Source organism: Myxine glutinosa, chromosome 6 (assembly GCF_964187855.1).
Source record: "Myxine glutinosa chromosome 6, kmMyxGlut1.1, whole genome shotgun sequence".
Classification (NCBI taxonomy): domain Eukaryota; kingdom Metazoa; phylum Chordata; class Myxini; order Myxiniformes; family Myxinidae; genus Myxine; species Myxine glutinosa.
The window spans coordinates 111259561-111285389 of NC_136266.1; the positions used below are offsets into that span (position 1 = coordinate 111259561).

A 25829-nucleotide genomic window follows, 5' to 3' on the forward strand; every position below is an offset into this window, starting at 1 on the left:
ATGTAATACCCCTCTGTGGGCAATTAGTGAAGGGTGAAAATTAACCTTTTCTTCAAAAATACATAGAAATTGTGAAAAAAAACCTCTGTTTTGTATTTACCGGTACATGGAATTGTTAAGTGTGATGTTATAGCATACAGTATGCATTGGAAAATGTCTCCAAACCACGATGGTCAAGATTCCTAGTATTGTTTGAGACTTTATTCTGTTTGCAAACAACCTACGGATAACATAGTTTGAACCGGGGCTCCGACTACCTACACATCTTCATCATCATCCTGTGAATTGGTGCATGATCCCCTACAAGTGCAAGCACTAATGCAGGTCTTTTGTCCTGCACGGAAACAGCCGCATCTTTTTCCACAACCAGATGTGCAAAAGCAGCTCACAAGCCCCTTGCAAGCTTTTGGAAGAGGGCTCAGGGTCATCAAATTGGGAACGAGGTTTCCACTACTATCATTCTTCCATCCACTGGTTGTTGGATCAGGCAGATCTTGCACTGGGCTTCGTGACTCCTTCCAGACAAGGCATTGGTAGTTTGCTCGACGAATATGCATTTCCAGTGCATCCTTGGAGGGGGGAAGAGCATCAAGCGAACGCTTTCCTTGAAGGAACATTTCTCGGCGAACTTGATCAATTGCCGTAAGAGGGGTGGTTTTTAGGTACAGTTTGCACACAAACTTCTCAGCGTCTTGGATCAATTGGTCACTGATGTTTTTAGACCCCATCTTCTGGAGGCATGCTGACTCTTCAGTGAACACTTTCAACACAGTCTTCTTCCCTATACCGGCGAACTGGCTGACTGTGTCACAACCTGTTAGTGCATGGAATGCAATAATTGTCTGAATTTGGTCTTCTGGTAGTGAGATCTGATGGATGGGGATGAAGGGACGTTTGGATTTCAATCCTGAACTGAACCACACCTCTGGAGATAGGTGATCTCGGAGGCCCAGTGCCACAACCAGGACATCTGTGTCTCGGCATTGGAGGACATCTCTGGGAGCCCTGTGGTGTCGCATCCCTGGCATGCAGGATGATCCTGGTGTCCGCCTCTTCATGGTTTGCGTTCATGGAGTTGATGCTCCTGCCGGTAGAAATCCATACCCTCATCAAATCCTCAAACCCGCCGGCAACAACTAACTCATATGTTGGCTGTAGCTCCTTCTCTGCCATCTCTATGAGAGATCCGGAAAGAAATGCTGCCAAGTCAGCCTTGTTGGCAGAGAGGCTGAGGAATGAGTTGAAGTTGGAGGGGAGCTTCACGTCCTTTGAACTGATGACACGTCTGATTGGGCGGGTTTTGTCGGCTCTTTTTTCCCTTGTGCCAGACTTGATGGAGACCTCCTGATACCGATCGAACACAACATCAACCCTGGAGTACATGGGACCAAAGCGGTTTAAGACACTGGTACAGAATACATTGCTCAGATCTCCAAAAGTCTCTGATTTCTCAGGCTTGCCAATTGCTTGTATCAGTGCAGGGCCGTCAATGATCAAGCAGGTTTTTGCTGTACTCTTGGGAAGGTTTTTTGACACTTCTATGTCCTTGGTCAGCATTTCTTGAAGCTGGGACTTGTCGGTAGAATGGAGTTTCCCATTGGTCTGCTAGTGCACGTGGGACTGATGAAAGCTCATGCCTCAGGATGTTATTCAGGTCTACATCTCTCCCTCCCTGTGCTGCCACAAAGAGTCTTTGGATTAGATTCCTGTCAGCTTTGATCTCTTTCTGTTTGCCAGCTCCACTTGGTTGAATGCTTACTTTGTACATCCTGCTTATTGATGGTGTTTTGTTCCGAGATAATGTAGTATGAAAGTCTGTTGACTTCTCAACAAGGCGAGTGGAGACAAATGTTTCAACTAGGGATGCTCCTGTTTCACCAGCCTTGAGGACTTCTTCTTTGATTGAGTCTCAAACAATACTAGGAATCTTGACCATGGTGGTTTGGAGACATTTTCCAATGCATACTGTATGCTATAACATCACACTTAACAATTCCATGTACCGGTAAATACAACAGAGGTTTTTTTCACAATTTCTATGTATTTTTGAAGAAAAGGTTAATTTTCACCCTTCATTAATTGCCCACAGAGGGGTATTACATCAATCTTCCCTCACTAAAAACTGCTCTTCTATGTGAGGATTGATAAATAAAAGCAATTAGAACCAGTAAATTTAGTTTTATATGGCATTTTGCCTATCTATTAGAAAGTGTGAGAAAATTATATATTTTTGCCATAGGTTGACCTTTGACCTCCACTGTAACCATGGTAACCCCTTAATTATATATATATATTTTTAAAATACTGATGCATTTTGTAGGCAATATCATCAGCAACAAAATGATGTATAAAAACCCCATGTAGAGTAAAATGGCTGGGCAAATAAATGGGATATTGTTACAAACATCTCTTCTCTTTTTAAACACTTCGGAAATACTGATTTCGCAAAAAAGGGGTTAAAATGACCCTTTTCAGGAAAATCTCAGCTGGCATCCACCCTCCCCCGGTGCACGACCCCATTCCCTACCTGTTTCCAGCTTCCAGTTTTTTGTGATTGAGGCAACCTCTTGTTTATTGACATGTGTTTAGTAAAGATAGCTGAATTTTACCTCTGTGTTCAAATATTTTTCAATTTTAGCCGCATGGCAGACGCTGGTCATAGAGTGCCCTCTGCTGTTGTTGTTGTTCTTCTTCTTGTTCTTCTTGTTCTTCTTGCAGAGAAGACAAAACCTCAAAGCTCCACCCATTCTGGGAACCATAGCTCCACCCATTTTGGGAGAGGCTTCATACAAAACAAATATCCACCATTTTATTAACTCGCATAGCTTTGAGGCCTGTTTTGTAGGCCCGTGGTGTCTTCCTCTCCCACACAGTTTTATTTCAAATCAAATTCGATATATCATTTCATTTTTCACAGTCGCTAACATAGTTTTAGACTCGGTTGAAAAAAAACGGGAAGAAAATCCCATGAAAGTTGCCCTTTATAGAACGAAATGAATTCTCAAAGGCCTGTAACTTCAAGTCCATTGAGATATTTTTTTTTTAAATCGCGGCATGGTCAGTCATACACCGCCCGAAATAACAGACGGGAAAATGCCGAGATATATTAAAAATTCGTCCATTTGATGACAATCGTCACGATGAAATATTTAATTTATACGTCATCACAATAATGTGGAGAGAGGAGCATAGCTTCGTTCACGTGTCGCCACATACGGGAAATTGCCGAGATATATATTTTTTAAATCGCGGCATGGTCAGTCATACGCCGCCTGAAATAACAGATGGGAAAATGCCGAGATATATTAAAAATTCGTCCATTTGATGACAATCGTCACGATGAAATATTTAATTTATACGTCGTCACAATAATGTGGAGAGAGGAGCATAGCTTCATTCACGTGTCGCCACACACGGGAAATTGCCGAGATATATATTTTTTAAATCGCGGCATGGTCAGTCATACACCGCCTGAAATAACAGACGGGAAAATGCCGAGATATATTAAAAATTCGTCGCCACACACGGGAAATTGCCGAGATATATTTTCACTTTGCACAAAAATAACATCAAGTAATCGAATCAATAGGAATGTCCTGTGCCTATAACATCGACGTTATAGGCACAGCTGCATCTAGGCATTGTGTAACATCGACGCGGCTTTTGCTTTAATTAAAACTTTTTGTACTTGTTGCGTGGAGGATGTCAATGTGTCCTTCTAAAGATTTGATAAGTTTCTTTTGATGTTGAGCGCACACGCGCGCGCGCACACGCACGCACGCACGCACACACACAGGGCTGTTGACGCGTAATCAACGGAGGTCCGTGGTTCGAGCCCCACATTGAGTCAGAATTTTTCCACACTTAGCCCCTCGCAGTAGTTTGATTCCTGTTTATAAAAAAAAATATATATATATATATGCACATGCACACACCACTTTCAATCCTGTCAACAGATCAACAATTATTCACATCAGTATTATTACACTGACCTCTGCGGCTGTTTCTGATTGGTCCATTCCACTTTCCCATATCGTTTTGGTGGTGAGCGTCCAGGTGATCCCCTCTCCTTGGCCCTGCCTTCCCTAACTTCTGCTTTGTCACTTGGCTGTGTTGGAGGTAGTAGTATGTCTGCTGCCTTGGCCAAGGGATCGGTATTACCCTTTGTAGGATGTCCCTCTCCAGGAGGAACTGAAGGGACTGTTCGACCTTCTGCCCCTTCTTTTGCAGCCGGAGCAGCACCTTTTTGTCCACCAGAAGCTGACGGCTGACCACCTGGGGGCTGCTGTAAAGCAGCTGAAGGTGGCTTTTTCACAGTAGGTGGTGAGACTTTTCCACTTGGCAAGGGACGCTTTGTTTCCCTATAACATACATTATCATATGTGGAGAGGCAGTGAGGTAGGCAGAGACAAAGAAAAAACAAAAACGAATTATTGGAATGGCAAACATCCAAGCAAACACACAATCAGAGCGAGTGGGATAAGCACAGCTCTAGCCACCAAAGCCAAGGCGCTGGGTGAGCTTGATCAATGGTTCCTCATGGCTTAAAAATATGGAAACAGAGAGAGCCAATGCAAGGACCATGCGAGCTGAGAACCTCACCCAGCGCCGGGCGGTCCGTCCTGACGTTTCCCCTTGATGGTGCGTGTGCGAGGTGGTGTAATGGAACGAGAGGAAGACGGAGAAAATGACCGCGACCTGTACAGAGAGAAAAAAATATATGTATAAAAAATAAAGGGAAGAGCAAAATAAAATAGAATCTCAATTAATATTAAACATCAAAACAAAATTATTCCAAAAAAGCAAATGAGACCCGCACAAAATCGGTGAAACAGGTAGATGAGAAAGTACTCAAGGAAAATTTAAGGGCATTCTTGTCACCTTGTATAGTCTCCAAGGTGTTTAAATGACACCTGCATTTCTTTATACTGGTGGCTTGCAAAAATATTTTGAGATTCACACGTAAACCAGGGATAAGGGCAAATTTGTAATACAGTGGATCTTAACCATGACCCTTAAATATATATCTGTCCATTGAAAGCATTTTTAGGAATTCCACACATTCAGAATTATGGAAGACCTTGCAGCATTTAGACTCGGAACAGACGATGTGTAATGTTCTCATCTTAACCAAAGGCTCATGATGCTCAGAACCCAGGTTCAAATCTCATATACTAAATGGATTTTTACATATTCTACCTTGAAAAAGGTCCTTGAAAAATCATATGAAAGTACACTGACATCGACCGATTTCTGTCCTACATGTGGTTTACAAGATCAGTGCAAAAAAAGAGGGGAAAAATGGGGGTACAGGGGTAGAGGCATGTGGATTTGAGAATCCCTTTAACTTTCCAGATCTCTTCATGAAAAGTACACTGGGTCTAACTCAATCCAGCTTCTACCTCAATCAAACGTAAATGGTCTTAGAAATAGATATACATCAACGTGGTAGTTCTGACGTCTTTAAATATGCCTGACAAATGTGCTGTTTGGTTTATAATCAAAATGTTCTTGCCAAGATACAAGGTTGTTATATATCAGAAGAAAATATTTTTGAGCAAAGCACAAAAAAGGGCAGCAGCGATGAGAAGAAGCACTACCTGAGATCCCACAAAAAATTTATATCTGTCAAAATTTATATCAATGTGCAGATTTTACATTTAATGAACCAATTAAATAAATAAATGTAGAAAGGTGTATATACAGTACCTTCAAAAAGTATTCACATCCCTTGACTTTTTCACATTTTGTTGTGTTACAGCTTGAATTTAAAATGGATTAAATTGAGATTTTTGTCATTGATCTACACAAAATACAACCTAATGTCAAAGTGAAAACATGTTTTTAGAAATTTTTACAAATTTATTGAAAATAAAATACAGAAATATCGAATTTACATAAGTATTCAGCCCCCTGAGTCAATACTGCGTAGAAGCGCCTTTGGCAGCGATTAAAGCTTCAAGTCTTCTTAGATATGTCTATCGGCTTTGCACATATGGATTTGGGGAGTTTCACCCATTCTTCCTTGCAGATTTGTTCAAGCTCTGTCAAATTGGATGAAAAGCGTCGATGAACATCGATCCTCAAGTCTTTCCACAGATTCTCAATGGGATTAAAGTCGGGCTTTGGCTGAGCCACTCATGGACTTTCACGTTTTTGTTCTGAAGCCATTCCAGTGTTGCTTTGGCTGTATAAGTATTTGGTTGTATAATATTGTTGCGGATATGGGATTTGCATCCATCCATATCCGCTTGTAAATATTCCCCTATTTCCTCAATACTTCCCAACTCTCCCCAATCCCCCATTCCCTAGTCCCATTTTCTGTAAACAACACTCTGTAGACCCCACCTCCCCCTATTTCCCCCATTAAATGTCGCATCTAGGTTCACCGCATCTCATGTAAGACAACTATAGGACATCTTGCTAGTTATTCTTAGTCTATGTCAGTTAAGGATTCGTTTCCATTAATTCTGACCCTTCGTTGCACCAGAATGTGATTGTATGGCACCGTTAGGAAGTTTAGGACCTCTCAATACCTCCCCGCAGCTCTTCCTCACAGTTCAACAACAACAACAACAACAACGAGCGAAGGGAGTGCGCGTCCTCACTCCGGCTTGGTTGGTAGGGGTGATGGGAGGGCACCAGGCCTTCCCAACGAGCCGCCATCGAACATGTGCTCGACGGGGTTACCAAACAGGGGCTCCCTGTCAGCTCCTCGTCAAGGGCGGAGCCCGGTAACCCCCACACCCAATGGAAGCGGCGGACCGGCCCCAGTGGGGCGGAACCAACCAGCCGAGGGCGTGTCACTCCCCGCTGAGCATGCGCAGTGAGAGGGAGGTGACGTCAGATGCGCGCTGAGCTTGGAGCAGGCAAGACCACCTCCGAGCGCTGTGACACCTCCCTGCATCTTTGAACCGTGCTTTATCCTGTCCCCGAGCCAAGGTGCACCTTGTGCTATCGTCCTACCTGTCCCTTCCTGCCATCAATCCCTGTGTAAGTCTACCTTGTCCGTTTGTCCGTGGTCTGTCTGGGCTAAGATAAGACGGTATTTAAGTGCCCATCTCTTCTGTGTCTTTACCTCACTCTGCCTTGTAATCTACCCCCTTTTCTCCACCACTGTAATTATACCCTCCTCCGGAGGTCTTGAGAACTGTACCCCTTGCGTCGTTTCCTCTTTCCCAGTCGTCGTGTCCTTTCCATCCTTGATTTAGCATAGCGCGATTTGGCCAACGTCTGGGTGAATCGGGTGAGTCGGGAAGAAATGGGGAAGCACTGTTCGGCCGCGGTAATACCACCGCTCGGTAAATAACATCCTAATCCGCGGTCCGTAACAATATCGAAGGTGTTTTGCACTCTGAAGCAGGTTCTCCTCAATGATTTGGCTGTATTTGACTCCATTCATTGTTCCCTCTAGTCTTAAAAGTCTCCCAGTCACTACCGCTGAAAAGCATACCCATAGCATGATGCTGCTACCACGCCTCACAGTAGGGATGGTGTTCGATGGGCGATGAGCTGTGCTCGGTTTCTGCCAGTTGTAGCGCTTTGCATTCAGGCCAAAGAGTTCAATTTTGCCTCGTGCTTTCAGAGTCCTTCATGTGCCTTTTTGCAAACTCCAAGCATGCTGTCATATGCCTTTTTCTCAGGAGTTGCTTCCGTCTGGCCACTCTCCCATAAAGCCTAGATTTTTGAAGTGCAGCAGAGACTGTTGTCCTTCTGGCAGGTTCTCCTATCTCAGCCAAGGAACTCTGTAGTTCTCTCAAAGTGGTCATTGGGTTCTTGGTCACCTCCCTAACTGAGGTCCTTCTTGCCCGGTTGCTGAGTTTGTTCAGACGGCCAGCTCTCGGAAGAGTCTGGGTAGTTACATATTCTTTCCATTTCCTCATAATGGAGCTCACTGTGCTCTTGGGAACTTTCAACACTAGAAATTGTTTTATACCCTTTCCCAGATCTATGCCTCCTCATAATTATATTTAGGAGTTCTACGGACAGTTCCTTGGACTTCATGGTAGAGTTTCTGCTTCAACCTGCACTGGCAACTGTGGGACCTTGTATATAAAGGTGTTTCTTTCTAAATCATGTCCAATCAATTGAATTGGCCACAAGATGTCGAGACATCTCAAAGGGGTTGAATACTTATTGACTCAAGACATTTCACCTTTTCATTTTTGATTAATTAGTAAAAACTTCTAAAATAAAATTCCACTTTGACATTATTTATTACTTTGACATTAGGTATTATGTGTAGATTTGTGACAAAAAAAATCTCAATTTAATGCATTTAAAATTCAGGCTGTAACAACAATGTGAGAGTCCGCCATCCTGGTCACTGGTCAGCCCACTGCACATCCCTGGGTTCTAAAGCCGCCATATTATTTCGGCCTACTCAAACGTGCCTTGCCTTGGAAACACAATCGATTAATTATTTATCATTCCATAATTGAAGCACATCATCAAAATCTGGATTCGGATATGAGGATTGGATGCTGTAGACTAAATAATGTCCAAATCTGGAGTGATATCTGAGAAAACCTAACATATTGTTGCGGTTTTTAGAACCCTCCACTTTGTAAATATTTGTAATAATCCCTTATAAATAATCCCCTGTAAATATTCCCATTTTTGTGTAAAGGTCAAAGGTCGCACCCTAGTTAGGTCATATTGCAACACGTAGAACACCATAGGCTCTTCTTTAGTTATTTCATTAGTATGTGTTCTAGTTAAGGATCTGTTTCCAAGAGTTGAATCTGCGTTGTATTAATTAAATAAGAGTAGGCCCCAAAGTTCCTTTCAACATCAGTGCGAGTGGTCTTCTATCCCGCAAGCCGCCATAAGCCACATGGCAGAGTTGGAGAAGAAGGGAGGAGCGCCAGGAATGAGGCGTGGCCCACCAACGCACCATCAAGGGGCGGACCGGTGAGCCCTCACGACCAATCAGGGCCGAGGCAGCTCACCAATGGGCGTGTCCAAAAAGGCGAGCGGCTTAATACGCAATCGGCCAATATAAGCGGCCGTGTGGGACTACTTAGAGAGATGAGCCAGGGAGAGAGGAGTCGAACATAGATGAGTGATACACGGGAGAGGACGGCGGAAGACCCGAGAGTGGTGAAGGAGTCCCTGCTTGCCGTTGTCACGGACCATTGGAGGCGCACAACTGGCCGAAGGCTAAGGGTCGATTTATTACGTACGCCGCATCCGAGTCTTCCCCCCCCCCCCCCCGCGATATAATTGTCCGCTCAAGTTAAACGCCACGCGAAGCTGCCGGCCGCTCGTTGCCGCGGTATGCGTGAACACCCGGAGCGTCGACCGGAGCGCGAGGTCGGAGCCAGACCTCATCGCCTACCATCGACGCCTACCAGCTGCCTGGACCCTTCTCTTCCTTCCCATCACCACCCACCTTTTCGTGTAAGTGTGTTTGTTCTGTCCTGGGAGTGATAACATAAGAGTGTATAAGGTTGCCCTATGTCCTTTTATTTCCTTCTTTTGTATATTCTTCCCCTTTCGTTTCCTCTTTCATTATTGTATAATAAATTCTGTGTTCTTTCTTATTCTTTGGGTTTTCCTCTCATCCGGTCGCTTTAGTCTTTTCCCAATTGAATACCGGTGGCACTATATCGGAACCGCTTAGAATCAGGTTTAGACTGCCGCTAAACGGCTCGAGCTTCGGATTGCTAAACCGCTCGGCAATATTCCATCTTGTCCGTGGCTCGGGCAGGAGTATCGCCCAGCTTCCGAACGGAAGGAGCACGATATCTTCTAAGGACTCGGACGGCCAGCTTAATAGACGAGGGGATTAACCCCCCCTCGGTAAGGGGAGCGCCGTAACCCGAGATCCACAACAATATCTTGCGATTTTATAACTAAGTGTATAATATGCATTTATTTAAGCGAGACAAGAGCCTACGGAGTCCCTGGAGCAATATGTACGGGCTCTACAGCAGCTCAGCAAAGACTGTGGACTGCCTGATCGAACGGCCATGGAGGTCATCGACGATCTCATGCGGGATGCTTTCATAACATGACTTCAGTCGTCGGCTATTCGGCAGCGCTTGCAGGAGACTGAGACTGTGTCTTTACAAGTTGCATATGACCAAACCCGGGTACTTCAACTAGCCCAGGTTAGATCCGAAACCTAGGGGAGACCCTACATGATGGCTAGTGCTGCTGTTGCTCCGTGGAGAGTGGTTCCACGCGGGCTAACACCCGCCGTGATGAATCGCTCATCGTGCGCTCGGATGCAGAGGAGAACGAGCTTATAACTACTGCTGCGGTGAATCCTGCAAAGACGACGGCAAAATATTATTCCTGCGGAAATAGGCGACATCTGAGGTCCCTTTGTCCGGCGAGAAAGGCACTGTGCAATAATTGTGGCCGGAAAGGCCATGATGCTAAAGTCTGGCGTTCGAGCAAACCCAAGCGGGTGACTCTGGCGGGGGCCTGCATGTCAAAAACCGACCCGCTCACCAAACGAAACTGTCACTGCTCCTCGCGGGCTGAACCAAAGCTGTCATGCCGGTGGAGATTAACGGTGAAGATTCATTCTGATGCATTGATTGACACGGGGAGCAGTGACAGTTTCGTCAGCCACGCTCTGGTTCGAAGTCACGGATGGCCCATCCTGCTGACCCGGTGGCCTACCCGGGTCTGTATGGCGTCTGCGTCCCTGTGTCAGAACACCAAAGGGATCTGTGTTGTAAATCTGGTGGCCAACGGAGTAATGTATACGGATGTTAAATTGTTAGTACTGCAAAATCTGTGCTCTGATGTGCTATTGGGTCACGATTTTTAAAATCGTCACGGGAAACTGGAAATGCAACTCGAGGGAGCGGGTGCCAAGACTTTCACGGAATGCGGTTTTCCGGAAATGGCGATTGACCCCTCGCTGTTTCCATGTTTAACTCCCGACTGCCATCCCGTCATGGTAAAGTCCAGACGGTATTCAATGGCGGACGCTCAATTTATCGAGAGCGAAACCAAACGATTGTTACGGGAGGGAATTATTGAGACCAGTATTTCGCCGTGGAGAGCTCAAGTACTCGTGGTCGCTAGTCCAAACCATCGGAAACGAATGGTAATTGATTACTCACAAATGATTAATCGTTATTCTCAGTTGGACACTCCCAAAGATGGACGATATGGTCCGGGAGGTGGCTACCTACAGGGTGTTCAGCACCTTAGATCTTCGCAGCACGTATCATCAGATACCGATTATAGAAGCCGATCGACCTTACACCACCTTTGAATCAGGGCAACGGTTGTACCAATTTCGAAGAGTCATGAACGGTGTTGCCTGCTTCCAACGTGCGCTCAATGACATCATAGCCAAAGAGCAATTAACGGATGTATTTGTACAAGTTGACAATGTGACGATCTGTGGCCATGATAAAGCCGATCATGACGCAAATTTGCAAAGACTTGGCCGTGGTGCGAAAGTACAATTTGACCCTGAACGAAGATAAGTGTAAATATTCAGCCAAAACCATAGACCGGTTAGGGTACACGGTGACCAACGGAGAGATTAGACCGGACGCAACCCGCTTGCAACCGTTGCTCGAGATGGCCCCTCTCCCTGATCAGGTTGCACCGAGCACTCGGTCTGTTCGCCCATTACTCAAAATGGATCCCACGGTACTGAGAGAAGATCAGACCGCTAGTGGAATGTAAATTATTCCCGTTGACCTTGTCGGCTAATTTAAAAGCTGCTTTTCAACAACTCAAAACCGACATAGCGGAGGCTGTAGTAACATCGATAGACGAAGCGGTACCTTTCATGATCGAGACGGAGGCCAGCAACTGCGCGATTGCCGCGACGCTCAAACAGGCGGGACACCCCATCGCATTCTTTTCGAGGACTTTGTCTGAGAGCGAACGACCCATTCTGCAATAGAAGAGGAGGCTTACGCTGTCGTAGAGGCAGTTAGACAGTGGTGTCACCTTCTCCTGGGGAAGCATTTTCAACCAATTACCGACCAACAGTCAGTGGCTTTTAGGCACAACGCACAGCATTCTCAAAAGATTGAGAATGACAAAATAGCTCGCTGGCGCATAGAGTTGGCCGACTTCAGTTTCGAGATCATGTATAGACCTGGGCGGAATAATGTGGCAGCCGATGTGCTGTCTCGGCCTGTCTGTGCTGGCATGACATCAGAAGATTTACGTGGGATCAATGAATCATTGTGTCATCCGGGCGTCACCCGATTAGCCCACTTTGTACGATGTAGGAATCTGCCCTTTTCCATCGAAGATGTCCGGCGACTTTGTCGGTAGTGTCCTGTGTGCGCCAAAGTCAAGCGGAGATTCTATACTCTATAGACCTCCCATGGGGACTTTGATCCAGGCAAGACGTCCTTGGGAGCGACTACATGTGGATTTTAAGGGGCCGTTGCCAGGGCTTGTTACAATTGTCGACGAATACTCATGATTGCCGTTCGCATACCCCTGTGCTGATATGTCATCCATGACCGTTATACGCCGTCTTCAACACCTGTTTCTCACGTTAGGCTACCCCACTTATGTACCCTCAGACTGGGGAACTGCATTTCTATCCAGGGAAGTTAAGCAATTCCACCAGGAACGGGGAGTAGCCTCCAGCCGTACTACCGCGTATAACCCCCATGGCAAAGGCAAGGTGGAACGTTACAACGGAATTGTGTTACGATGAGCTTGAAGACGAGCGGGGGTACCTGTGCAATCATGGGAGCGAGGGCTACCTAAGGCGTTGCACGCCATCCGAGCATTACTCTGTACCGTGACGAACGAAACCCCCCCACGAGCGGTTATTTCGCTACCAGTGACACAGTGCCAGTGGGCAATCGCTACCCTCATGGCTGGCAGAGCCCAGTCCTGCTCTGCTGAAGCGAGAGGTTAGGCAAAGCAAGTATGAGCCATTGGTAGACCACGCACACATTTTAGAGGCCAACCCAGAATACGCTCACGTCAGATTACAGGACGCGCGAGAGACTACGGTATCAGTTCTGACACCTCGTGTCCTGCGGAGATATCCTGAATGAGAAGGACCCTAAGGCTAATGGTATCGCAGAGATCCCTGATGAATTGAAGCCGTACGATTCGCTGGAGGCTGAGGACGGGATGATCGGAGAGGATACTTCGTTACCTAGTTCACTGATCCGAATGGTGACCGGGAATAGTCCGCAAAGAATCCTATCGGGCGAGGACGAACTTCCCGTTATGGGTAGTGAAGGATCTGGCCGGGAAGGGATATAATCGCACCCGTTCAGGCCGTCTGTGCCAGCCACCGAATCTCCTCGGGTGGTAGAAATTGTGCGTTATTAGACTGCTCCATATTTCTTGGTATTGCTTATGGCTTGCTTGGTTTTTTTTTTAACGGAGGGAGAATGTGGTGAAATATGTTGCAATGTCTCGAGCTGAGTGAAGAGACGATCCGAGCGAAGGGACGACCTTTGAGGGAGCTTATATAAACTGTGTCCATTCGGTACGCGATCGGGTGGCATTCTGTATCCCAGCGCTGTAGACTACTGAGATGTAACAGGTGCGTAATTTCTTGCTTGCAGGAAACTAGAAAGATGTATGCTTTTATTGCCTTCTTTATGGAACTAATAATCTGCATTCTTGCATAGTAGGAATGGGTAGAGAAATAGTTCAATAAAGCCTCATTTCTTGCAAGAGTTATGAGTTTGATTTCATAACAGCCCTGAATGGATTTCTCTCATCCCCCTTCCTGTTCAGGCTGGAGTTCCCCAAGACAGTGTTCTGGGCCCTGTGCCTTTTCTGGTCTTCATCAATGATCTCTCCGACTCTCTGGAAAATCCTCTCTATCTTTTTGCTGATGACTTCACTCTCTGCCGCTCCATTCCTCATCCCTCAGATCGGCAGTCTGCAGCCTCCTCACTCTCTGCAGACCTGGACAAAATCAGACTGGTCAAACAAGTGGAACATGTCTTTCAATACTGACATATCTCACTCTTACTATGTCTCTTGAAAAGACCAACTGGACATCCCTCCCATCTACTTTCTCAACAATCCTGTCCAAGAAGTTCTGTCACTCGAGCTTTTGTGTCTCACTATCTGCCATGATCTTTCCTGGGAAAACCACAACTCCATGCTGGCCTCCAAAGCCAGTCGCCGACTGGGCATCCTCCGTCGTGTGAAGTCCTTCCTTGGCACACCTGAGCTCCTCACCACATACAATGCTTTCATCTGCAGCTCAATGGAATACTGCTCTCCCCTCTGGGCTGATGCTCCTGCCTCACACCGTTTAAACCAAAGCATTCAGAATAATTGGAATCTCCAGCGATGAGGCTGATTGTGAGGGCCTTTCACTCACTCACCGCAGGCAAGTAGGTGGTCTTTCTGTCTTCTACCGACTCCTATCCGGCCTAGTTCCCCCAGCTCCACCTGTGCTCTGTCCCCCAAATATTCCTGCAGGCCGCACAAGATCTGCCAGCAACCCTCTTCTGGTGAAATTGCCAAAATCAAGACTCTCTGCTCACCTTCACTCTTTCATTCCTCTTTACTCCCGCCCCAAGAACAAACTCCCACACTCTCTTCAAATCCACTCCTCCCTCCAGGTCTTTATAACAGCTGTTCACCACCATCTCTCATCTTCCCCCATCCAAAACCTTGATCTTTTCTACCCCCGTTAATACACCCCAGATCCCTTTTTTGAAAGACCGACTTCTTTCCTGGAAGTCCTAGCAGTGTGCATGTGTTTTATACCTCTCCCACCCTCCCACCCCCCTTCCCATGCCTCATCCCCCCCCCCCCCCCCAAGCCCTCTCCCTTCCACAGATCTCCCAATGTCCCTGTTCTCTGCTGTTGTGCTTGTGTGCCTCTCTCCCCATCTTGTCTCCCGCTTCCTTTATTGTACGTTTTGTGTCCGTTTTTTTTTGTTAATGTTTGCTCTTACATGAGCCTCGATCTTGTAATGGGAGGAGAGAAAGAAAAAAAAAAAAAAAAAAAAGACCCCAAGGACCCGAACAATCCCGAGGACAAAAATGACCCAGAGAACCCAAAAATACCCCAAAGATACAAAAGACCCTGAAGACCCAATGGCCCCAAACATCCAAAATACCCTGAAGACCCCGAAGACTGTTAAAGACCCAAAAGACTCCAAAGACCCAAAAAGGCCCCAATATCCTTAAAGACCCTGAAAACTCAAACACCCTGAAGGCCCAAAATACACCAAAGACCCTGAAAACTCAAACACCCCGAAGGCCCAAAATAACCCGAAGACCCAAAAAGACCCTTCAGACCCTTCAGACCCAACAAACCTTAAAAACCAAAAAGAGCCCGAAGACCCAAAAGATCCCTGTTACTGAAAGGCTCGAAAAGACCGAGAAGATCAAAAACACCCAGAAGACCGAAAAGACCCCAAGACCCAAAATATCCAAAATACCCTCAAAGACCAAGAAGACCCAAAAAACCCCAAAGACTGAAAAGACCCCAAAGACCCAAACAATACAAAAGACCAAAAAGACCCCAGAGCCACTTAAAGACCCTGAGGACCCAGTGGACCCCAAATTACCACTAAGACACAAAATCTCCCGAAGAACCTTAAATACCTCAAAGATCCAGATCGAGGACCCAAAATACTCGAATGACTCAAAAGACCTAGAGGACCCAAAAGACTTTCATTGGACATGCTTTGACACAACCCCCTCGGATACAACCCCACTTTCATTGGACATGCTTTGACACAACCCCCTCGGATACAACCCCACTTTCATTGGACATGCTTTGACACAACCCCCTTGGATACAACCCCACTTTCATTGGACATGCTTTGACGCAACCCCCTTGGATACAACCCCACTTTCATTGGACATGCTTTGACGCAACCCCCTTGGATACAACCCCACTTTCATTGGACATGCTTTGACACAACCCCCTTGGATACAACCCCACTTTCATTGGACATGCTTTGACACAACCCGCTTGGATACAACCCCACTTTCATTGGACATGCTTTGACACAACCCCCTTGGATACAACCCCACTTTCATTGGACATGCTTTGACACAACCCCCTTGGATACACCCCCACTTTCATTGGACATGCTTTGAAACAACCTCCTCAGATACAACCCCACTTTCATTGGACATGCTTTGACACATCCCCCTCGGATACAACCCCACTTTCATTGGACATGCTTTGACACAACCCCCTCGGATACAACCCCACTTTCATTGGACATGCTTTGACACAACCCCCTCGGATACAACCCCACTTTCATTGGACATGCTTTGACACAACCCCCTCGGAAACAACCCCACTTTCATTGGACATGCTTTGACACAACCCCCTCGGATACAACCCCACTTTCATTGGACATGATTTGACACAACCCCCTTGGATACAACCCCTTTCATTGGACATGCTTTGACACAACCCCACTTTCATTGGACATGCTTTGAAACAACCTCCTCGGATACAACCCCACTTTCATTGGACATGCTTTGACACAACCCCCTCGGATACAACCCCACTTTCATTGGACATGCTTTGACACATCCCCCTCGGTTACAACCCCACTTTCATTGGAAATGCTTTGACACAACCCCCTCGGATACAACCCCTTTCATTGGACATGCTTTGACACAACCCCCTCGGATACAACCCCACTTTCATTGGACATGCTTTGACACAACCCCCTCGGATACAACCACACTTTCATTGGACATGCTTTGACACAACCCCCTCGGAAACAACCCCACTTTCATTGGACATGCTTTGACACTACCCCCTCGGATACAACCCCACTTTCATTGGACATGCTTTGACACAACCCCCTCGGATACAACCCCACTTTATTGGACATGCTTTGACACAACCCCCTCGGATACAACCACACTTTCATTGGACGTGCTTTGATACAACCCCCTTGGATACAATCCCACTTTCATTGGACATGCTTTGACACAACCCCCTTGGTAACAACCCTACTTTCATTGGACATGCTTTGACACAACCCCCTTGGATACAACCCCACTTTCATTGGACATGCTTTGACACAACCACCTTGGCAACAACCCCACTTTCATTGGACATGCTTTGACACAACCCCCTTGGATACAACCCCACTTTCATTGGACATGCTTTGACACAACCCCCTTGGATACAACCCCACTTTCATTGGACATGCTTTGACACAACCCCCTCGGATACAACCCCACTTTCATTGGACATGCTTTGATACAACCCCTTTGGATGCAACCCCACTTTCATTGGACATGCTTTGACACAACCCCCTTGGATACAACCCCACTTTCATTGGACATGTTTTGACACAACCCCCTCGGATACAACCCCACTTTCATTGGACATGCTTTGACACAACCCCCTCGGATACAACCCCACTTTCATTGGACATGCTTTGACACAACCCCCTCGGATACAACCCCACTTTCATTGGACATGCTTTGACACAACCCCCTCGGATACAACCCCACTTTCATTGGACGTGCTTTGACACAACCCCCTTGGATACAACCCCACTTTCATTGGACATGCTTTGACAACCCCCTTGGATACAACCCCACTTTCATTGGACATGCTTTGACACAACCACCTTGGAAACAACCCCACTTTCATTGGGCATGCTTTGACACAATCCCCTCGGATACAACCCCACTTTCATTGGACATGCTTTGACACAACCCCCTCGGATGCAACATTGGACATGCTTTGACACAACCCCCTTGGATACAACCCCACTTTCATTGGACATGCTTTGACACAACCCCCTCGGATACAACCCCACTTTCATTGGACGTGCTTTGACACAACCCCCTCGGATACAACCCCACTTTCATTGGACATGCTTTGACACAACCCCCTTGGATACAACCCCATTTCCTTGGATACAACCCCACTTTCATTGGACATGCTTTAACACAACCCCCTCGGATGCAACCCCACTTTCATTGGACATGCTTTGAGACAACCCCCCTCGGATACAACCCCACTTTCATTGGACATGCTTTGACACAACCCCCTTGGATACAACCCCACTTTCATTGGACATGCTTTGACACAACCCCCTTGGATACAACCCCACTTTCATTGGACATGCTTTGACACAACCCCCTCGGATACAACCCCACTTTCATTGGACATGATTTGACACAACCACCTTGGATACAACCCCACTTTCATTGGGCATGCTTTGACACAACCCCCTCGGATACAACCCCACTTTCATTGGACATGCTTTGACACAACCCCCTTGGATACAACCCCACTTTCATTGACATGCTTTGACACAACCCCCTTGGATACAACCCCACTTTCATTGGACATGCTTTGACACAACCACCTTGGTAACAACCCCACTTTCATTGGACATGCTTTGACACAACCCCCTTGGATACAACCCCACTTTCATTGGACATGCTTTGACACAAACCTCCTCGGATACAATCCCACTTTATTGGACATGCTTTGACACAACCCCCTCGGATACAACCCCACTTTCATTGGACATGCTTTGACACAACCCCCTTGGATACAACCCCACTTTCATTGGACATGCTTTGACACAACCCCCTTGGATTCAACCCCACTTTCATTGGACATGCTTTGACAACCCCCTTGGATACAACCCCACTTTCATGGGACATGCTTTGACACAACCCCCTCGGATACAACCCCTCTTTCATTGGACATGCTTTGACACAACCCCCTTGGATGCAACCCCACTTTCATTGGACATGCTTTGACACAACCCCCTCGGATTCAACCCCACTTTCATTGGACATGCTTTGACAACCCCCTTGGATACAACCCCACTTTCATGGGACATGCTTTGACACAACCCCCTTGGATACAACCCCACTTTCATTGGACATGCTTTGACACAACCCCCTCGGATGCAACCCCACTTTCATTGGACATGCTTTGACACAACCCCCTCGGATACAACCCCACTTTCATTGGACATGCTTTGTCACAACCCCCTCGGATACAACCCCACTTTCATTGGACATGCTTTGTCACAACCCCCTCGGATACAACCCCACTTTCATTGGACATGCTTCGACAACCCCCTTGGATACAACCCCACTTTCATGGGACATGCTTTGACACAACCCCCTCGGATACAACCCCACTTTCATTGGACATGCTTTGACACAACCCCCTTGGATACTACCCCACTTTCATTGGACATGCTTTGACACAACCCCCTCGGAGACAACACCACTTCCATTGGACATGCTTTGACACAACCCCCTTGGATACTACCCCACTTTCATTGGACATGCTTTGACACAACCCCCTTGGATACAACCCCACTTTCATTGGACATGCTTTGACACAACCCCCTTGGATACAACCCCACTTTCATTGGACATGCTTTGACACAATCCCCTTGGATACAACCCCACTTTCATTGGACATGCTTTGATACGACCCCTTTGGATGCAACCCCACTTTCATTGGACATGCTTTGACACAACCCCCTTGGAAACAACCCCACTTTCATTGGACATGTTTTGACACAACCCCCTCGGATACAACCCCACTTTCATTGGACATGCTTTGACACAACCCCCTCGGATACAACCCCACTTTCATTGGACATGCTTTGACACAACCCCCTCGGAAACAACCCCACTTTCATTGGACATGCTTTGACACAACACTCTCGGATACAACCCCACTTTCATTGGACATGCTTTGACACAACCCCCTCGGATGCAACATTGGACATGCTTTGACACAACCCCCTCGGATGCAACCCCACTTTCATTGGACATGCTTTGAGACAACCCCCTCGGATACAACCCCACTTTCATTGGACATGCTTTGACACAACCCCCTCGGATACAACCCCACTTTCATTGGACATGCTTTGACACAACCCCCTCGGATACAACCCCACTTTCATTGGACATGCTTTGACACAACCCCCTCGGATGCAACATTGGACATGCTTTGACACAACCCCACTTTCATTGGACATGCTTTGACACAACCCCCTCGGATACAACCCCACTTTCATTGGACGTGCTTTGACACAACCCCCTCGGATACAACCCCAGTTTCATTGGACATGCTTTGACACAACCCCCTTGGATACAACCCCACTTTCATTGGACATGCTTTGATACAACCCCCTTGGATACAACCCCACTTTCATTGGACATGCTTTGACACAACCCCCTTGGATACAATCCCACTTTCATTGGACATGCTTTGACACAACCCCCTTGGATACAACCCCACTTTCATTGGACGTGCTTTGACACAACCCCCTCGGGTACAACCCCACTTTCATTGGACGTGCTTTGACACAACCCCCTCGGATACAACCCCACTTTCATTGGATATGCTTTGACACAACCCCCTTGGATACAACCCCACTTTCATTGGACATGCTTTGACAACCCCCTTGGATACAACCCCACTTTCATTGGACATGCTTTGACACAACCACCTTGGAAACAACCCCACTTTCATTGGGCATGCTTTGACACAATCCCCTCGGATACAACCCCACTTTCATTGGACATGCTTTGACACAACCCCCTCGGATGCAACATTGGACATGCTTTGACACAACCCCCTTGGATACAACCCCACTTTCATTGGACATGCTTTGACACAACCCCCTCGGATACAACCCCACTTTCATTGGACGTGCTTTGACACAACCCCCTCGGATACAACCCCACTTTCATTGGACATGCTTTGACACAACCCCCTTGGATACAACCCCATTTCCTTGGATACAACCCCACTTTCATTGGACATGCTTTAACACAACCCCCTCGGATGCAACCCCACTTTCATCGGACATGCTTTGAGACAACCCCCCTCGGATACAACCCCACTTTCATTGGACATGCTTTGACACAACCCCCTTGGATACAACCCCACTTTCATTGGACATGCTTTGACACAACCCCCTTGGATACAACCCCACTTTCATTGGACATGCTTTGACACAACCCCCTCGGATGCAACCCCACTTTCATCGGACATGCTTTGAGACAACCCCCCTCGGATACAACCCCACTTTCATTGGACATGCTTTGACACAACCCCCTTGGATACAACCCCATTTCCTTGGATACAACCCCACTTTCATTGGACATGCTTTAACACAACCCCCTCGGATGCAACCCCACTTTCATCGGACATGCTTTGAGACAACCCCCCTCGGATACAACCCCACTTTCATTGGACATGCTTTGACACAACCCCCTTGGATACAACCCCACTTTCATTGGACATGCTTTGACACAACCCCCTTGGATACAACCCCACTTTCATTGGACATGCTTTGACACAACCCCCTCGGATACAACCCCACTTTCATTGGACATGATTTGACACAACCACCTTGGATACAACCCCACTTTCATTGGGCATGCTTTGACACAACCCCCTCGGATACAACCCCACTTTCATTGGACATGCTTTGACACAACCCCCTTGGATACAACCCCACTTTCATTGACATGCTTTGACACAACCCCCTTGGATACAACCCCACTTTCATTGGACATGCTTTGACACAACCACCTTGGTAACAACCCCACTTTCATTGGACATGCTTTGACACAACCACCTTGGTAACAACCCCACTTTCATTGGACATGCTTTGACACAAACCTCCTCGGATACAATCCCACTTTATTGGACATGCTTTGACACAACCCCCTCGGATACAACCCCACTTTCATTGGACATGCTTTGACACAACCCCCTTGGATACAACCCCACTTTCATTGGACGTGCTTTGACACAACCCCCTCGGATACAACCCCACTTTCATTGGACGTGCTTTGACACAACCCCCTCGGATACAACCCCACTTTCATTGGACATGCTTTGACACAACCCCCTTGGATACAACCCCACTTTCATTGGACATGCTTTGACACAACCCCCTCGGATGCAACATTGGACATGCTTTGACACAACCCCCTCGGATACAACCCCACTTTCATTGGACATGCTTCGACAACCCCCTTGGATACAACCCCACTTTCATGGGACATGCTTTGACACAACCCCCTCGGATACAACCCCACTTTCATTGGACATGCTTTGACACAACCCCCTTGGATACTACCCCACTTTCATTGGACATGCTTTGACACAACCCCCTCGGAGACAACACCACTTCCATTGGACATGCTTTGACACAACCCCCTTGGATACTACCCCACTTTCATTGGACATGCTTTGACACAACCCCCTTGGATACAACCCCACTTTCATTGGACATGCTTTGACACAACCCCCTTGGATACAACCCCACTTTCATTGGACATGCTTTGACACAATCCCCTTGGATACAACCCCACTTTCATTGGACATGCTTTGATACGACCCCTTTGGATGCAACCCCACTTTCATTGGACATGCTTTGACACAACCCCCTTGGAAACAACCCCACTTTCATTGGACATGTTTTGACACAACCCCCTCGGATACAACCCCACTTTCATTGGACATGCTTTGACACAACCCCCTCGGATACAACCCCACTTTCATTGGACATGCTTTGACACAACCCCCTCGGAAACAACCCCACTTTCATTGGACATGCTTTGACACAACACTCTCGGATACAACCCCACTTTCATTGGACATGCTTTGACACAACCCCCTCGGATGCAACATTGGACATGCTTTGACACAACCCCCTCGGATGCAACCCCACTTTCATTGGACATGCTTTGAGACAACCCCCTCGGATACAACCCCACTTTCATTGGACATGCTTTGACACAACCCCCTCGGATACAACCCCACTTTCATTGGACATGCTTTGACACAACCCCCTCGGATACAACCCCACTTTCATTGGACATGCTTTGACACAACCCCCTCGGATGCAACATTGGACATGCTTTGACACAACCCCACTTTCATTGGACATGCTTTGACACAACCCCCTCGGATACAACCCCACTTTCATTGGACGTGCTTTGACACAACCCCCTCGGATACAACCCCAGTTTCATTGGACATGCTTTGACACAACCCCCTTGGATACAACCCCACTTTCATTGGACATGCTTTGATACAACCCCCTTGGATACAACCCCACTTTCATTGGACATGCTTTGACACAACCCCCTTGGATACAATCCCACTTTCATTGGACATGCTTTGACACAACCCCCTTGGATACAACCCCACTTTCATTGGACGTGCTTTGACACAACCCCCTCGGGTACAACCCCACTTTCATTGGACGTGCTTTGACACAACCCCCTCGGATACAACCCCACTTTCATTGGATATGCTTTGACACAACCCCCTTGGATACAACCCCACTTTCATTGGACATGCTTTGACAACCCCCTTGGATACAACCCCACTTTCATTGGACATGCTTTGACACAACCACCTTGGAAACAACCCCACTTTCATTGGGCATGCTTTGACACAATCCCCTCGGATACAACCCCACTTTCATTGGACATGCTTTGACACAACCCCCTCGGATGCAACATTGGACATGCTTTGACACAACCCCCTTGGATACAACCCCACTTTCATTGGACATGCTTTGACACAACCCCCTCGGATACAACCCCACTTTCATTGGACGTGCTTTGACACAACCCCCTCGGATACAACCCCACTTTCATTGGACATGCTTTGACACAACCCCCTTGGATACAACCCCATTTCCTTGGATACAACCCCACTTTCATTGGACATGCTTTAACACAACCCCCTCGGATGCAACCCCACTTTCATCGGACATGCTTTGAGACAACCCCCCTCGGATACAACCCCACTTTCATTGGACATGCTTTGACACAACCCCCTTGGATACAACCCCACTTTCATTGGACATGCTTTGACACAACCCCCTTGGATACAACCCCACTTTCATTGGACATGCTTTGACACAACCCCCTCGGATGCAACCCCACTTTCATCGGACATGCTTTGAGACAACCCCCCTCGGATACAACCCCACTTTCATTGGACATGCTTTGACACAACCCCCTTGGATACAACCCCATTTCCTTGGATACAACCCCACTTTCATTGGACATGCTTTAACACAACCCCCTCGGATGCAACCCCACTTTCATCGGACATGCTTTGAGACAACCCCCCTCGGATACAACCCCACTTTCATTGGACATGCTTTGACACAACCCCCTTGGATACAACCCCACTTTCATTGGACATGCTTTGACACAACCCCCTTGGATACAACCCCACTTTCATTGGACATGCTTTGACACAACCCCCTCGGATACAACCCCACTTTCATTGGACATGATTTGACACAACCACCTTGGATACAACCCCACTTTCATTGGGCATGCTTTGACACAACCCCCTCGGATACAACCCCACTTTCATTGGACATGCTTTGACACAACCCCCTTGGATACAACCCCACTTTCATTGACATGCTTTGACACAACCCCCTTGGATACAACCCCACTTTCATTGGACATGCTTTGACACAACCACCTTGGTAACAACCCCACTTTCATTGGACATGCTTTGACACAACCACCTTGGTAACAACCCCACTTTCATTGGACATGCTTTGACACAAACCTCCTCGGATACAATCCCACTTTATTGGACATGCTTTGACACAACCCCCTCGGATACAACCCCACTTTCATTGGACATGCTTTGACACAACCCCCTTGGATACAACCCCACTTTCATTGGACGTGCTTTGACACAACCCCCTCGGATACAACCCCACTTTCATTGGACGTGCTTTGACACAACCCCCTCGGATACAACCCCACTTTCATTGGACATGCTTTGACACAACCCCCTTGGATACAACCCCACTTTCATTGGACATGCTTTGACACAACCCCCTCGGATGCAACATTGGACATGCTTTGACACAACCCCCTTGGATACAACCCCACTTTCATTGGACGTGTTTTGACACAACCCCCTCGGATACAACCCCACTTTCATTGGACGTGCTTTGACACAACCCCCTCGGATACAACCCCACTTTCATTGGACATGCTTTGACACAACCCCCTTGGATACAACCCCACTTCCTTGGATACAACCCCACTTTCATTGGACATGCTTTGACACAACCCCCTCGGATGCAACCCCACTTTCATTGGACATGCTTTGACACAACCCCCTTGGATACAACCCCACTTTCATTGGACATGCTTTGACACAACCCCCTCGGATACAACCCCACTTTCATTGGACATGCTTTGACATAACCCCCTTGGATACAACCCCACTTTCATTGGACATGCTTTGACACAACCCCCTTGGATACAACCCCACTTTCATTGGACATGCTTTGACACAACCCCCTCGGATGCAACATTGGACATGCTTTGACACAACCCCCTCGGATGCAACCCCACTTTCATTGGACATGCTTTGAGACGACCCCCTCGGATACAACCCCACTTTCATTGGACATGCTTTGACACAACCCCCTCGGATGCAACATTGGACATGCTTTGACACAACCCCCTTGGATACAACCCCACTTTCATTGGACATGCTTTGACACAACCCCCTCGGATACAACCCCACTTTCATTGGACATGCTTTGACACAACCCCCTCGGATGCAACATTGGACATGCTTTGACACAACCCCCTCGGATGCAACCCCACTTTCATTGGACATGCTTTGATACAACCCCCTTGGATACAACCCCACTTTCATTGGACATGCTTTGAGACAACCCCCTCGGATACAACCCCACTTTCATTGGACATGCTTTGAGACAACCCCCTCGGATACAACCCCACTTTCATTGGACAGGCTTTGACACAACCCCCTCGGATGCAACATTGGACATGCTTTGACACAACCCCCTCGGATGCAACCCCACTTTCATTGGACATGCTTTGACA

General features: G+C 47.2%; 2 protein-coding genes across 2 annotated transcripts in view; one reads left to right on the top strand and one right to left on the bottom strand.

Moving 5' to 3' along the window:
- LOC144892644 (zinc finger CCCH domain-containing protein 18-like) overlaps positions 1-4778 on the bottom strand; it is a 59542-nt gene extending 54764 nt beyond the window's left edge. The window contains exons 1-2 of the mRNA XM_078780382.1: positions 4603-4778; positions 3993-4361 (exon numbers count right to left, since the gene is read on the bottom strand). The gene's annotated coding sequence lies outside the window, so the exon portion shown is untranslated. The remainder of the gene's footprint in view (positions 1-3992; positions 4362-4602) is intronic.
- Positions 1-25829, top strand: part of LOC144892645 (uncharacterized) — a 184512-nt gene that overhangs the window by 60987 nt on the left and 97696 nt on the right. The window lies entirely within an intron of this gene.